At 51.5% G+C, this 14720-nt stretch overlaps 1 protein-coding gene and 4 pseudogenes across 1 annotated transcript in view; 2 read left to right on the forward strand and 3 right to left on the reverse strand.

Moving 5' to 3' along the window:
* Positions 1-14713, forward strand: part of LOC131588535 (zinc finger protein 420-like) — a 99501-nt pseudogene extending 84788 nt beyond the window's left edge.
* LOC131588521 (zinc finger protein 850-like) overlaps positions 1-14720 on the reverse strand; it is a 497145-nt pseudogene that overhangs the window by 393095 nt on the left and 89330 nt on the right.
* Positions 1-14720, forward strand: part of LOC131588505 (zinc finger protein 208-like) — a 911601-nt pseudogene that overhangs the window by 361829 nt on the left and 535052 nt on the right.
* LOC131588609 (zinc finger protein 239-like) overlaps positions 1-14720 on the reverse strand; it is a 204302-nt gene that overhangs the window by 106445 nt on the left and 83137 nt on the right. The gene's annotated exons all lie outside the window — the stretch shown is intronic.
* Positions 1-14720, reverse strand: part of LOC131588643 (zinc finger protein 850-like) — a 105956-nt pseudogene that overhangs the window by 17271 nt on the left and 73965 nt on the right.

Raw genomic sequence — 14720 nt, forward strand, 5'->3', positions numbered from 1 at the left:
CGCTGGGGCCTCGGCAGGAGGCGGTGGCGGAGCAGCGCTGGCTCGTCCCGCTTCGTGTCGGGAGGCCGGAGGTGGCTGCGCTGTGCCCGGGACGCTGCGCTGGGGCCGCCTCCGAGCTCCGCCGCCGCCTCACCGGGCTCCGGCCGCTGCTGCCGCCGCTGCCGGGCCCGCACAGACGCTCCGGCAATGGCGGCTCTCCTGCCCCACGGCCGCCCTGGGGGCGCCAGCGGGGCCGGGCTTGTCCCCGCTCTGCCCAATCAGCGCGCGCCAGAGCCACGAGTGACGGCAGAAGCAGCCAATCGCAGCCAGCGGCGGGCTCTGCACACGGCACGGACTCGCCTGCCTTGGGCTGAGCTCCGCCATTTCTCGTTAGCCTGGGCTGAGGAGCGGCCCCGGCGCTGGGCCCGGCCCGGGCAGGAGGCCAAGGAAGCGCCGCTGCGCTGAAGCGCCGGGAGCTCGGGGTGCCCGGGAGCTGAGGACGCTGCGAGCTGGGGGTGAGTCCGGGATGGAGCAGGGCTATGCCGGAAAGAGGCCAAAACTCTGTGACTCTGCTTCCTGTCCCGGGCGGGGAGCCGAACACACAAGGAAAGGCTCGGGGGTCTGGATGAGGGTGGGGACAGTTCAGTCCTTGGTCACGGGCACAGCACACCTGACTTGGGGAAATTAAATTGAATTTATTATCCAACATGTCAGAACAATAAAACGAGAAGCAAAGTAATTCTTACGGAAATCCATCTTCCCCCCAGCTGTCCCTCCTTCCCGGGCTTAACTTTGTGCCCCTCTCCGTCCCCCTCCCCGCCCAGAGGCACAGGGATGGGGGTCACAGTCAGGTCATGTCAGTGCCTCCCCCTGAGGGACAGGAATCCTTGTCCTGCTGCAGCCTGGGGTCCCTGCCAGGGGCCAGAGTCCCTCAGGACCAGGCTGCTCCAGCGGGGATCGCCAGGGGGATCCCCGAGTCCGGCCAGGAGCCACTTCCATGGCTCTGCAGGGGCTTCCCCCGGGCTCGGGGCCTCTCTCAGGCACCCCCTGCTCCGGCCCGGCCTCATTGCCCCCCTCACCCCCCCATGCAGCGAGTGCCCGGGCAGGGAGATCCACGATTTTCACGGGGCTGAATCTTGGAGTTTCTGAGCTTTATTGAGCTAAATGTTGGTGTTTTGTTTTTTTGTGGGGGCAGAATCTTTCTATTTTGGGGGCATATCAGATTTCTGGTGTTTTGGAAGTTTTTGATCAGTCTTTGTTAGCGTTCAGGAACACACATAATCACAGACTTATTATATGCAGGTACTTTATTGAAGCGTGGGGGAACTAGAGGTATCAGCAACCCAAATCTAGCTCCATTGTCTTTGTCCAAAGTGCACATATTTCTACAATTTCAGCTGTAGCAGTAATCACTATAACAACCTTATCAATATTGCTTTATTAATATTGCTTCATTAACTTTGTCCATATTGCTTCATGGGACTTAACTCATCCTTGCATGAACATGTCCGAATCTTATCTCTGGGTGGGTATCTTGGAGACCCCAAGTACCAGTTCCCATTACAGTAAACATTTCAGCTTGCTAGTCCATCCCTAATACCAAGCATTCTTGTGGCCTACCTCTACATGATTTTAAGAAACATTTTCAGAAACATTTAACCCCATAGTAACGTATTTCCCCACATTCAATATATTTCACTTTGCTATAATAAGTGTAATGCTTTCACTATATGCAGTCCTTTTTCTGAGTTTATACTTGATGTTCATCTTCGAATCCACAGTTGTCGTAAGCGTTGTTACACTCTGGAGGACTTGGAGATGACAAATGTGGATGTGGATCTCTGTCCCGTGTCAGTGCCTTTATTATCTTCTGGTTCCAGGATACTCTTTTCTTTATCTCTCCTTTCAGAACTGCACAGATTAACCAGATTGCTAAGAACACAATCAGTAGGATTATCAGACTCTCAAGAATAGATTTGATCCAGGAGCTCACATTCCATCCTAACCCTTCAAAACTTTTATCTACCCAACTTGTGGTCTTATCTTCCCTCTCTTTCTGTGCTTCATGGTCTATTTGTTTTAATTGAGTAATGTCGTGTTCTACATCTGCAGTTCCATTTGGGATGTGGATGCAGCAGTGATCAATTTGTCCTTTTAGGTACCCGCATACTCCGTGTTCTTTCAACAATAACGTATCTAAAGCCAATGTGTTTTGCAGGGTCATTTTAGTCGTGGCTTGTAATTGTACATTTAGCTCTCTAAATCCCTCTTAGGTAACTCTTGCCAATCTTTCTACCTGACCTGTAAGTTTGTACAACATCTTTCTGTTGTTATAATTTGCTATTGGACCAAACAAGGATTCCAGGGCCCACTCAAATTTTACACTACTGGAGGGTTCCTGACATCTTTCTTTATCTTCAATTTTCCTGAACTTCTCATCTTGTCCTTATTTGCAGAAGTTCATGCTCTCCCTTGAATGGGGACCTTTTCCTAATTGGGCATAAGGTGGGGAGGCCTAAAGTAATCTCTTTTACTTTTTCACCTACAGGCAGATGTGTTGTCCAGGTGCCATCGCTTGCTGCCCATACAAATTGGCCTGGACTCTGAATTGTACTTGTGCTACATATTACCTTTTGGATCCCTTGTCCTGTCTTGTCATTTATTTCCCCTTGTTTATGTTTGATTCCTCTGCAGGCACATCCAATTTGCAGAGCTGCCACTAGCAGTGGCATTTGTTTTATTTCTTCATCATCAGAAGTACAGTCCTAAGTTTTGTTCCATACCCACCAATTGACTTTGTCTGCCTCCATTCTACTACTGGTTGCAGTGTTCCATACCCCTGGATCTGTTTCATTTTCAGAGCCTTCCCACTTAATGCACCAAGGGCTATCTGCCATAGATTGGAATTTCTGAAGCACACTCATTGACCATGCACTGTCCCAAGCTTCAGCCCGATCTTTTCCTTCCTGTCCTTCACACTTCCACTTCGATACTGGAATCTTTTCTTTAATGACCTTTGCTATCTTTTCATAACACCATCCATAATTCCCTAATCTCCCAAACCAGCCTACTTTTGGTTCATACTTTCCTCCATATTCATGACAATCCCATCTAGATGAATACTTTGGCTTCTCAGCATTTTCAAACACTGTCTTATTTGGGTACTCGTAATCTATTTGCAATACACAGCTCACATTTTCATTTTTATTCTTTTGTATTTCAGGTAATTTTGATGTTACAATTCCCCAATTCATTTGGTCTCCTGCTGCCTTTGGTATTGGCAGACAGGCAGTTATTTTGCTGCTGTTTTGCATGTTGGCAAAATCTTTAATTAATGCAATCATCCCATTTTCTGCCTGAATAGTATTAGAGACTTTTATCACTTGTGTTTCTGGCTGCACCCCCACATTGCTCTTCATTCTAAAATGAAGAGTTGTCAGCTGATCCTTTTGCATTTCACATCCCAAGGTAACAGTGATTCCAACTGATGGCCCTAAAGGCCATAAAATAATCCCCATTCCAGTCACTAGCAACCTAGACATTTGAAACAATCAAACCCGCTTTATCTGCAGCTTTGTTGTCCCCACAGTTTGTGCAGTCCACAGTGCAGGGGAAACCTTCTTCACTCTGGTGTAATGTATGCAGGGATCCAGTCCAGCTCCTTTGACTGCTGTCAAGGTAGTTAACAGTACCTGATAGGGTCCATTCCACCTTTCTTTTAATGGTTCTTCCTTCCAGCTTTTAACGTACACTTCATCTCCCGGGGGGATGTCATGAACTGGATTCTCAAGAGTCAGCGGCCTGTTCCACACAAGGGTGCTCCGAAGTCGAGCTCGAGCTTTTCCAAGAGACAGAACATAATTCTACACCTCTTGCTTCCCTGTAACATGTACATTTGGATTAGGTTCAGGGGATTCATATGGTTTCCCATCCAATATCTCATAAGGACTGACTGACATCCCGCTTCTAGGCTTTATCCAAATCCTCAGCAGTGCTATTGGTAAAGCTTGTGGCTACTGCAATTTAGCCTCTTGGCATATTTTGCTGATTTGCCTCTTCAATGTCTGATTCATCCTCTCCACCTGTCCACTGGATTGGGGTCTCCATGGTGTATGGAGATCCCAAGCTATTCCCAGCAACCTACTCACCTCCCTCACTACTGTGGCTGTGAAATGTGGGCCCCTATCTGATGATATTCCTAGAGGCACCCCAAATCTTGGAATGATTTCTTGCAGTAACCTCTTGACTGTCTCCTTTGCTTGATTTGTGTGACAGGGAAGAGCTTCTGGCCATCCTGAAAATGTGTCAACCCCTACCAATAGATATTTGTATCCTCGAGTTCTTGGTAATTCTACAAAATCTACTTGCCAATAATCTCCTGGTTCTACTCCTACCCAAATTTTCCCTAATTGTGCCTGTTGTCGAGCCACTGGATTGTTCTTTAAGCAAATTTCACATTTTGACATTAATAATTTTGGATTTTTAACATCCATACTGAAATTAAATTTTGTTTTATCAATTTAATCAGTGCCTCTGCACTCCAATGACATTCATTATGTTTAATTTGTAGAATTTCCCTCATTATCAAGGAGGGTACCACTACTTGTCCCTGTGTAGTCACATACCACCCTTCTGAATTCTTCTGTGCATTCAGTGAGCGTCCCAATTTCTCATCTTCTATTGAATATTTTGGTTCTGGGGGTAAATTGAATTGAGATACATTAGTTTTTAAAGGTATCAATGCCATTGCAGTTTGCACTTCTCGAGCAGCTTGTCGGGCTGTCCAGTCTGCTTTCCGATTTCCCTCATGAATTTTGGAGCTTCCTGATTGGTGAGCTTTGCAGTGCATGATTGCTACTTGCTCAGGCTTTTGTACTGCTTTTATTAATTGCAGGACTGCATCTTGATGTTTAATGTGTGTGCCTTGAGAAGACAGCAGTCCTCTTTCTTTCCCCAGTGCCTCGTGTACATGCACCACTCCAAAAGCATACTTTGAGCCAGTCCATATGTTTACCCTTTTCCCTTCACTTAATTCTAGTGTTCTGGTTAAGGACAACCAGTTCTGCCCTCTGGGCAGATGTATTTGGTGATAATGCTTTTGCCTCCACTATTGTACTGACTGTTGTTGCCCGGGGGTCCCAGAGCATCTTCCTCTCTGCCTCCTTCTCCTCCATTTGTCTAATGCTTGGGCATGAGAAGTCTGGTTTGGGGGGAAAAAAACAAGGAGTGACCACCTAGGATTCAGGGTTCCTCCTGCCCAAGTCCATCTCTAGAAGTCATCAGGTGTCTTGTGTCCATGAAAACCTCCAAAGCATCAGGACTGAGAGGAAAAAATCCCTCCCTGAGGTTCCCCTTCTGAGGGGTCCCCACTTTGGTGTCCCAGGGCTTCCCCCTGTGCAGGCTCATCCCTTCTCCGGGCTGCCCTTTCTCCAGGCTCCCCTCAGTCCCGGCTCTCGGGGTCCCCCCTCTCCAGGCCCCCATTTCAGGCTCCGGGACTCCCGGGGCTCCCCCCTTTTCGCTGCTCCCCTCCCCCTGCCGGTACCGGGCATCTCAGGTCAGCTTTGGAGTCCTGCAAGATCCAAACATCGCTCTGCCCTGCCCCTGCCCAGAAAAAGGAACAGGGGTCCCCAAAGATACTTCGAGTGAGCTCCAAATATCCCTTCCCCTTCAAACAAATCCTGCCAGGACGGCCCAAGACCTTCGGGGCGAGGTTCCTGTCCCCGGTGAGCTGCGGGATGCGGGGCCCGATGCTCCCGGCGCGAAGGGGCTGCAGATCCAGAGAGCGATGGACGCACGTGGGGCCTCCTCTGCTGCTCCTCTTGCAGTTCCTGCTCCTCCTCTACCCCTCCTCTTCCTCCCGCTCCTCCTCCTCCTCCTTCCCCTCCTGCTCCATCTCTCGGCTGCTGGCGAGGAGCTGTGGGGTGAGCGGAGCGGGGCCGGGAGGCGGTGGGAAAGGGCTGGGAGAGGGGGATGAGGGGAGCTGGGACAGGGGGAGAGGGGTTCTCAAGGAGGGGCTGCCAGTTAAGCCCAGGAGCCCCAAATGGCCTCCGTGTCCTGGCAGCCCCTGGCGGCGCTGTGGGGGCCGGGCCGTGCCCCAGTGCCGGCTCAGGGGGTGCTCCAGGCTGACGTGCTCCACCTGGCAGCTGGAGCTGAGCCCGCATTGCCCGGGGCGGTTTCCAGCAGCACCAGGAGCTGCTGGCTCCAGTCCCCGCTGGGGAGCACGGCAGTGGCCAGCACGTGGCCCGAGAGCTGCTGCTGGCCCTGGGAGCAGCTCAGCTGGATGTGGGCAGGGGAGAAATCCATCAGGGAGCAGAGCAGGCGGCCGGGGCCGGGCTGGGAGCTGGAGGGCACCAGCGAGATGGACACGCTGGGATGGGCAGGGGGCTTGGGGACCCCCCAATGCGGATCTTCCTCCCCACAAGCCGCAGGGAATCGCTCCAGGGATCGAGTGCTGCGGGACAGAGAACCACATTTCTTTCATCCCAAGCCCACCTTTCCGTCTCCTCTCTCCCCCTTTCTCATCCTTCCCCCAGTCCATTGACCCCTCTCAATGCAATTTGGGTTTCCCAGCACCCTCCCCCACGCTTTGGGTGTTTCAGCCCTCTCTTTTTCCTACTCTTCTTCCACATCCCTTCCCAATCGTCCCTTTAATCTCTAACCCCCTCCCCCGTGCTCGGATTTGGGGGTTCCAAGACCCGCTGCTCAGTCTGTGGGTCCCATCCCCCGTTTCACTCAATTTGGGGAGATCCTAGCAGATTTTTTTCTGGGAGGAATCCCTGAGTTACAGGATTTTTGGGGTGTAGGTTTGAAGGGGGACAGCTCTGTCTGGCATTTCTGTAACCCATGGTCTGCTGGGGAAGCACAAAAACGTTTCCCATTCCCATCCTTTCCTTGTTTGGACTGGTTCATGAGCTGCTTTCTTGTTTCCTTTGGTATCTGTTCTCATCTATTTGTCAACAGCAGTTTGAATCATTTACTTTTCCACAAATTCTGCTTCCTTCTGCTAATAGATAATGTGATCCCATCCCATGGTGAAATGTTGTGTTCCTCATCTGAGTGGATTGGTTGGGAGGAAGGTCAGGAGCTGGAGCTGTCTGGTTGGTTATTATTTCAATGGCATCCTGTAATCTAATTATCCCATTGAAATGATAAATGGTTTCTCTGGTATCTGATATCAGTTTGTTTGGGTTCCAGGGTGTGGTCCATGGTGTTGCAGGATTTGTTCTGGTGGCCATTCATCTTTTCCCCATTTTTGGGTGCTCCCTCCAGCCAGGGCTGCATCAATTGTCAGCTTTTCTCTCATTAAGTCATCACATACTTGGATTCCCAACTGATTTCCCTGAACTTCTGGTAGCAAATAAACCCCAGTGGTCTGATACACCCTATATAACATAGACAGTGATGGCACATGTTGGAGTGGGGACAAGGATGATTCTCCCCACTTGTTTTAGTGAAGTTTTCACAACATTCCCTATTTTCTGTTTTCCTTTGCATCTTAACCAATTCCTCTAGCAGAGTCAGATATCCTCACAATGGGCTCTGTTTTTAGCTGTGCAAATTCCATCTGTGCAAGCAGGCAGAGCTTGGGCTGAGGGGCAGAGAGAATCAGACAAATTCCTCCTGCAGGCAGGAAGCCCCTGGTCCATTGTGCAGGCTTTGTCCCAGGAGTGTTAATTTGCATTTCTAAAGCTCCTCTCCTGGCTGCCTGGAACAAAGCTTCTCTTCCCAGGAGGCCATGGGCTGACTCACATTTGGCCACTCCAAAAGTGACATTTTTGAAGAAAAAAATACTATACTATCTCTTTACAAGTTAAGGGGGTCACCTTTAAAGCTCTTAGTTTTTAAAACTGAGGCATAAAGGTAAACATTCAAAAATGCATACCAAAATCTTGCCATCATAACAGCCACGCACACACATTCCCAAAAAAATCCAAAGCAATCAAGATTTTTTCTACTTCTTGCCCTAAGTCTAAAAACTGATTCTCCCAACCCTGGCCCAGCACTACCAGTCTGAGTAACAATATAGAAGTAGGATTATTAAAGAAAAGCATAATAATGGTGTAGTCTTGTCACCAAAACTGCGAGATGAATAAAAACTCTCCAACAATATAAAATCAAGGCATGATTTGAGTCTGGCCAGAATGTGCAACAGAAATCATTAATTCCTCACTTTGGCTGGGTGTGCAGAGAAAATCTTTCCAAGACATGGGAATTTAATAGATGTTTCCTAAACTATATACAGTCTGAACCCATAGAAATCCATTGGTTTAATGTTCATTGGTTTGAAGGTGTGGAGTTGTTAGGATTTGGTTTCCTGTTGCAGCCGGATTTCTGTGCCTGTGATGTGAATTAGGTGGGCACTCCTGGATTTCCTGCTCAGCCTTTTCCAGACCAGGTGTCTCCAGCTGTGCCTGGGGCAGTGTCTGGGGTGGATGTTGGTTGATGTTTGCTGCTGGGTGTGGATGTTTTGTTGATGGTCGTTATCTTGGGGAGAATCTTTTGGGCTATTCCCAGTCTGTTGAGATGTTAAACACATCTCTGCTGAGTGGTGGAACATCCCTTAAAATAAACATTTAAAATTCCTTTCCCCAAGGCAAAGGCAAACCTAGTGTGACCAGAGAAATAAGATTTGAAGCTATTTTAAAGTTGGTCTATTTTGGCAGCAGCTAATCCCAGGCAGGGCAGAGTGTGAGTGTAATTGAGAGGCAGAGTGGAATTGTCCCGGTGCCTTCCCCAGCAGCTGTGGCGAGGGCAGGCACAGAAAGGGCTGAAGCTGCAAGAGTGAGAGCAAGGATTGTCCCGCAGTGGCTGGAGATGGCAAAGGAGGGTGGCCAGGCCGAGGATTTGAGCAGAGGATCTGTGGGCAGGCCCAGGGGCTTCCCCCGCTGGGGAGCCCTGGCTGCTGCTGCGTTGCCTTCAGTGCAGGCTCAGGGGTGGCCTGTTTAATATTCCCTTGCAATTCAGATTTCTGAGTCTGCAAGAGCCATGGCTGGGGCATCAATCATTTTATTTTTTCATTTTGTTAAGTTTTGTTTTCTTTCTTGTGTCCACTCCATAACATCGAGGCTATCTGGGACTAAAAAACTCATACAATGCTCAGGCTAGAGCAAAGAATCCTCAGTCCAGCTTCAGCAATTCCCTGTTAATTGTAAGAATTGTTCCAGCATTATTTTAGTCCTAGGAAACATTATTTCTGGTATTCCCTGGACCCTCTCTGAGTCAATTCACCACAAGCCTTCAGTCAAAATAGGTCCCAAATATTTAAACATTTTCTCCACCATTTGCCCTTTCTTTATTTTCAGATACTCAAAGCTGAAAATGAAGCCATTTCACAGAGGATTCCTCTACCTCTTCTCCTTGTTTTTCTGACTGCATCAAGTCATCCACATCCTGCATTAAGCCAGTCCCTGGGGGTGAGGTCAATTCCTTTGATGTTTCCTGCAAGGCTTGCCCCAATCAGGCCGGTGCTTCCGTGCATCCCTGCAGAAGGACCGTCCATGTCTTGAGCATTTTCCCTTCTACCTCTTGTTGCCAGCCCAAGGCAGAATTATGTTTGCATCCTCTGGGAGTGGGCAGATCCCCAGAAAGCATCTTTTGCATCAAGTTGTGAATGGCAGCAGTGTGAGGAGGGCACCTGGTTGAGGATGGTGTAAGGATCTGAGAGTGTGGGGTGCCTCGGTTTCATCATCTCATTTCTTCTTCTTGGGTCCTGCAGCATTCTGTGGATTCCATTGGATTTCTTGTTTGGCAGGATAGGAGCATTCTAGGGAGCCATCCCTGGCTCCCCAAGCCGTGCCTTGAGCAGGACTCCCAGACAGGCTGTGAGCCCTTCCTTCCCTCCCTTGGAACAGGGGATTGCTTTCCGACACCTCTTGTCCTGGTTGCTTGAGGGAAATTTGGAGAGGCTCCATATCTAATTTTGCCAATTTCCCTGGGGCTGCCCACACTTGTGGGTTCACTTCAGCCTGGGCTCTGCCAGACATTTGACACAGAGGTACAACAGAACCAGCCTCTGTATCATGAATTTGCATTCCAAATTTAGCCACCAAATCCCTTCCCAGTAAATTACAATCACAATTGTGAGCAAATAAAAATTCCTGCATTTTAAACCCATCCCTCACAACTGCTAATAGTGGCTGAATAAAACACTGCCACTCATCTTTCCCACTTAGTGCCTTAATAATTATAATATTCCCTAACACCTTTAGGTGTAAGATTCCGAGTGGATGGAGAGGCCCCTGTGTCCATCAGGAAAGGTCTCCTCTGGATCCAGAGCCACCCTGGATGTTCCCAAGGGCTGCAGTGTGGTGGGTCCCTGATGGAATGGGAGCTGTGACAGTGCTAAGAATCCGTGTCCATCAAGGGCTGGACTTGCTGGTGCTGAGGGTGCTCCTGTCTGTGCTTGCAGTGTCCTTGTGCCCTGCAGCTGGAAGGCTGATTCCTTGCCAGGGGCTGTTTGGGTGGGCTGTCCCCTGGCCAGGAGGGCAATGCCTGTGCCAGGTGCTTGTGGCCGAGGGTGTCCCCTGGGTGCTGGGGCCCCCTTGGGCCCTGGGCTTGATCCCTCAGGGGCTGTAGGAACTGTGCCATGGCCTTTGCCTTCAGCTTGGCCTTTTGCTCATCCCTTGCTGCATTCAGCTGCTGAGCCTTTGTGAGCAAGTGCTGCAGGGGCTTCTTGTGGCCCTGCTGCAGCCCCCCCTCAGTGCCTGTGGGTGCTCATCGTGTGGCAGCTGCTGAGCTTTCTGCAAAATCCTTCCTTTCTGCAGGGACCCAGCACAAAATGCTTAAAAGATGATCTGGATCCTGTCAGATCTAATCCCCATTTGTGAGCTGTTCCTTCCTGGTGCTGGCTGTGCTGAGGCTCCCCTCCCCAGCCCGTATCCCAGAGCCGGTCCCTGTCCTGCCGCAGTGTCCAAAGGCGGCCCCCCCGGCGGGCAGGGCCGGCAGCTCCACGGGGCCGGGCAGCGGCCGGGGCGTCCCGCAGCCTCCTGGGGGCCGGGGGCCACTGCCGGCCCTGCCCGGGGGGTGCTGGGGTCAGGCAGCGCCCGGCGCTGAGCCCCGGCTGCCCCACAGCCCCGGCCCGGCCCCACAGCTCCCCACAGGCCCCCAGCCCGTGCTCCCGGTGCCGCAGCTCTGCACCCGCTCCTGCCGCTCCCAGCTCAGAGAAACCCCCTGAAATCCTCACCTCCTTCTTTTCCTGTCCTGGAAAACTGGGATACAAAGGATCTGAGTCAGCTGGCAAATGCTGAGGCTAAGACCCATCTGAAACACATCCCAATCCTCAGTATTTTTCTCTTCCTCCTCTTTTCCATCATCATTTTTCTTACCCCATAGATTCCTCCTGCTGCTTCTTGCCTTAAGCACATTCCTGCACACTCCCCTTCAGCCAATCCCTTCCCAGCACACCAACACCATCCATCCCCTGTTGTCTAAATCCCTTCTGGCCTTCCCTTATTGCCCCCCTGGGTGTCCATGTCCTTCCTTAATTCCCTCTGGGAGAATGTGCAAACGACCTCCACATGCTCCAAGGGACCCTTGAGAGATATTTTGGGATCCTCATCCCTTTTGCTGGGACCCCATTCTGGCTTTCCCTTTTGTCCCCTCCCAGGGTGCCCTGCCATGTTTACTCCCCGAAGATCCCACTGGAGTCACTGCTGAGATTTTCAGTGCTCTCTCCCTGCCGACTCTTGAGAGCCCCCCTGATCCGTCCCTCGTCTGTCTCCTGCTCACTCTCGGGTACCCAATCAATCCCCGGTGCCGCCGCCAGCCGAGGGAGCCGATCCCCCAAACTGGGTGAGGCACCTTCAGCTGCACTCAGTGCCCGCCGGCCCGGACGGTGGAAGGAATTGCGGAGGAGCCCCAAGGTGTGTGGAAAAATTGACATCCGCAGAGGTTTCTGTCCACAGGGAAGACAGAGGAGTCCTGCAAGAGTAATTTCATTCATAACAATGGGTGAGGCCCTGGGACATTTCTAATGAGATTTCTCCAATTGTTGGAGAACAAAGCCGCCTTTTCATCCTAATTTTCTTGGTCACATCTCCCTCTCTCTTTCCCCATTGACTGAAGTACTGGACAGGTACAGACTTCCCAATGCACCTCCTACATACCCCCCTTAATATGCACCCCACTTTTGTATAGCTAACGATATTGATGGCTGTGTTAAGTCTTTGTTGTTCTTCTGGAAGTTCATGAATTTAGCAGGAGCTTGGCTGAGCAGCAGTCTGTGTCATCAATTAATAACATTTTGTGCAGCTGATGGCTCCTCCTGTCACTTCCTTATGTCCACGTCCCTGGCCCTATGTGCAATGAGGTTGACGGGATCAGTTTGCAAAGAGCCTTTGTTGTTGTTCCTTTGCTGGGGTTCCCCCGTTTTGGGGCCATCCCCCCTGGAGCAGGGTGTCCCCCCTTGGTGCAGGCGCAGGGCTCAGGCAGGGCTGAGGCAATCAGAGCGCGCGGCGCTGATGACTCATCAGTGTCCAGGCAGAGCCGCAGCTGCCAGCGTTCCCCAGCTGGAGCCCAGCTGCGCCCCTCCCCCCCGGGCCTTGGCGCCCCCCTTGAGGGGAATTTGGGGAGGTGGGAGGGGGGAGCGCCAAGGCCGGGCCCCCCCGCGCTGTGGTGGCGGGAGCGGCTGCAGTGGGGAGCGAGTGCGGGCGGAAGCGGCCGAGAGCCCAGCGCTGCCCCAGGCCGAGCTGGCCCAGCTCCATCCGTGCCCCTGCGGTGGGATGCTGTGGGACTGGGGGGGAAGAGGGAGGCGGCAGTGGGTGCTGGGCCTGGGGGCAGGAGGAGAAGGGAAGGAGAAGCAGGGTTGAAGAGCAAAACGGTGAAATTATGTACCTGGGGTTTTGCAGAAGGAGGAGGAGGAGTGTGAGGTAGAGTGGGGACTCAGGAGGAGGAGGAGTAGGAGTAGGAAGAGGAAGCAGCACAAAGTTTATCTCTGTTTTTGCAGTCCCCCCAGCCCCAGGAGTGTTTCCCTCTCTCCCCCACATGCAGCGGGTGATTGGGGAGGGGGATCCACGATTTTCTTGGGGCTGAATCTTGGTGTTTCTGAGCTTTATTGGGCTAAATGTTGGTGCTTTAGTTTCTTGTGAGGGCTGAACGTTTCTATTTTGCAGGGGGTTTTGGCTGAATCTTGTTGTTTGATTAGTTTTTCATCTGTTTTGATATTTGGAGGATGACTGGGCTGAATCTTGGTGTCCTGGAGGTTCTTACAGATACAACTGCCAAGTGACTTTCTGATATAAACTTGGCCAAGGACGAACCCCCAGTCCAAGGTGCTCTACTGTTGTTTTTTTCCCCCCAAACAGGATTTTACATTCCTGAACTGTGTTCAGATGGAGGAGGAGGATAAGCCCCAGAGATCCCACACAAGGAGGGTCTGCAAACCCAGTCCAGGGAGCTGCGAGGAGGAAAGATCCCCCCAGTTCCAGGAACATGGCCAGAGATCCAGCCAGAGCTCAGAGCTGGGGGAGAAGCCCCACAAGTGCTTGGAATGTGGGAAGGGCTTCAGAAAGAGCTCCCACCTGATTGAGCACCAGGTGATCCACACTGGGGAAAAGCCCTATGAGTGTGGGGAATGTGGGAAGAGCTTCAGCCAGAGGTCCAGCCTGTGGAATCACCAGAGGATCCACACGGGGGAAAAGCCCTATGAGTGTGGGAAATGTGGGAAGAGCTTCACCAGCACATCTTACCTGATGAGACACCAGGTGATCCACACAGGGGAACGGCCCTACACCTGCTTGGAATGTGGGAAGAGCTTTGGGTGGAGCTCTGACCTGAGAAACCACCAGCGCATCCACACTGGGGAGAGGCCCTACGAGTGTCCCCAGTGTGGGAAGAGGTTTCAGACCAGCTCCCACGTCTTGAAACATGAGCGGATTCACACAGACGAGAGGCCCTTCCGCTGCCCCGACTGTGGGAAGGGCTTCAAGCACAACTCCCACCTCACCATCCACCAGCGCATCCACAGTGGGGAGAGGCCCTACGAGTGTCCCCAGTGTGGGAAGAGCTTCTCAGACAGCTCTCACTTGACCCGACACCAACGGAGTCACCAGTAAGAGAAGCCCTGCGAGTGCCTCGAGTACGGGAAGAGCTTCGTGCGCTGCTCCAGCTCCATCCCCCATGGGAGGATCGGCGTTGGATGATCCCCAGTGACCCCCGTTGGGCAGAGCCCTGGTGATCCGTGGTCCTGGTGATCCGTGTTGGGAAGACACCTGGCTGGGAGGCTCCACATCTTCCTGGCTCCCTGTGGACACCTGGATGAAAGCAGGGGAATGAAAATCCAACAGGATACAGAATGACAATGGGAATTGTTGACTTTAAATCTTCGAGAACTGTTGCAGTCAGCAACCTCAGGATCGTCCAGGGAAGCAGCAGGATTCTGGGGACCAACATGAAACACCAACGAGCCGGGCTTCCGGTTCATGAAACCATTTAATCAGCATGGGAACAAACTCAGGTCCAGGACAGAGAGCCCCGAACAGAGGCACAGCAGGGGTTTTTGAGGGACAGAACCCCTGAGGGTCTCCACCCATGAGGGTGGAGTTCAGGGTCATGGACCAGTAGAAGCACAGCAAGGGAGAACCTTCCAGGGACACAAACCCAATCAGAACCTCTGGGCCACCCTTCACAAGGGGTTTGGGGTGGGACAATGTAACCCTTTGTTGTTCCTGAGGCACACTGCCACATCTGCTTCTTTTTTATTATCTTTTTTTTTTTTTCAAATTTTGATTAGGAGCTTAAAATGT

Source organism: Poecile atricapillus, chromosome 26, assembly GCF_030490865.1.
Source record: "Poecile atricapillus isolate bPoeAtr1 chromosome 26, bPoeAtr1.hap1, whole genome shotgun sequence".
NCBI classification, from domain to species: domain Eukaryota; kingdom Metazoa; phylum Chordata; class Aves; order Passeriformes; family Paridae; genus Poecile; species Poecile atricapillus.